We start from the raw sequence: 1,949 nt of genomic DNA on the forward strand, positions 1-1,949 counted from the left end.
TTCCCTACAGAGAAAGAAAGATTTCCCTCCAACTACAAGAGAACCTTTTCATAACAAACAATTTGTAACTATCCATTTAAAAGAATGAAGCCAATTTAGTTCTACCTGGAATACAAGCTAAATTCTGGAGCCTAATGGGGAATAGGAGCTCAGACATACTCCTGATCACTACCAGAAATAACAGCAGTCAGCACAGCCAGATGCTGTAACAGTGAAAATATTATTCTAAATCTTAACCATTATTCCAAGTTTGTTCTATAACTTGTAAACAGAACTGGGAGGGAGGCACAGTGGAAGAACTAGACCCCAGCTACACCCATTTTTCATAGCTCTATTTACTTGATTAAAGTCTCTGATTATACTAACTGTGCCCCGGCATTTATGGTCAGAGGTGGGTACAAACCATAATGCTTTAGTCATGGTTAGAGGCCTACCTGAATCTGAAGAAGTAAACCTGTAACAGGTACCTCTTACCCACAAAGGACTGTAGAAGCTGAGTCCCTTAATCATTAACGCCAGCATTAATTAAGTGGAGGTACACCTTTTAATAATTAATGGTGAAAGAGATCTTCTTAGAAGAGCAGCAGTGGATGATAATATTGAATAATTCAGCACCACAACCAAAGGAACAATGTTACAGTGACTTTATATGTGAGCATTTGCAACAAAATCCAACAAAAAACACTTGATAGGCTGATGGCTTCTTCTGTTCAGGAAAGATTAAAGATGCTCTTCCCTACTGAGAGGCCATCAAACAAATTTTGAAACCAGTCTTCAAAACAAAATTAGAAGCAGCTGGTAAAACTGCACAGATACAAGTGACTTTATGCTGGGCTTACACTCTGCCAGACCTGGGCCCCCAAAATCAGACCCATGGCCCAGTAAAGGCAGTAGCTTCAGTAGGTAGAGCCGCATTCCCAAGAGGCCAAACGAGCCACAATATCAAGTCAGTTTAATAAGCAAGGAGAAAAAACCCAACAAAACAAACAAAAGATTTTTCACTCATCCTGTCACTTCACAAAGCTCCAGCAGCAGGGACAGCCTGTGTGTGTCAAGTTTAGAAACCAACAGACAGCTTTCGCAGCTGCTGAGCATTCACATTTAATTTGCGGTCACAAATATTGGAGAATTCTAATTTGTTGCCTGGCTAGCAGCTGAGAGAGACATATACCCCAGGAAAAAAAGCAACAAGTTTTCTTTATTGTATGAAAAAAGAATGTGTCTTACATTTAATTGCAGAAGTCTGGCAAAATATCAAAGAGTGTGGAAAAAAGATGTGCTGGTTTGTTTTGTTGTTTTTTTTAAAAAAAAAAGGCAAAGAAAAAAGATCTGAGTGATAGATCAGGAAAGACAAAGGCTGCTGCAGTTCAGCCTCTGTCTCACTGCTGGCAAGGATTACGAGCTTGCTGCAGCTTCCTGTAGCAGATGAGGCCGGCCAGCCAAATTACATCAAATAAAACGCCTTTGGAATTTCCTTCTTAAATTGTTTTGATGACAAGTTCCTATTAAGAATTGTCATGAATCCATCAGAAAGTAGACGCAGTTTCTTCTGCTTACTGGGAACTGACCATCATGACTTCTTTTCTGGCACCAAATCCCAACAAAGTAGAACTACTGTGCTACATACCCCTGCAGCCACCCCAAGTGAAGAACACGCATCTCCTTGGCTGACAAGGCCAGAAAAAAAATAAGATCTTGGACACCAAGTCCTGCAACACCCGTGCACACTGAAGCAGCAGTTACTAGATTCGATGTAGTTATTACTAAGAAGAAGCATAGGGGAAATGTGAATTTAAAATAAATATATATATATATGCAGATGAACAGCTGCTGAACTGTAACAGCACTCCAAATACTCAAATGCTCTGCAAGAGAAAAACACACCAGGATGTTTCCTTTTGATTACACAGGGGATTAGGTCATCGATTATAGATATGTACCATCACGGG

The sequence above is a fragment of the Chaetura pelagica genome, unplaced genomic scaffold (genome assembly GCF_000747805.2).
Source record: "Chaetura pelagica isolate M959 unplaced genomic scaffold, ChaPel_1.0 scaffold12, whole genome shotgun sequence".
Lineage (NCBI taxonomy): Eukaryota > Metazoa > Chordata > Aves > Apodiformes > Apodidae > Chaetura > Chaetura pelagica.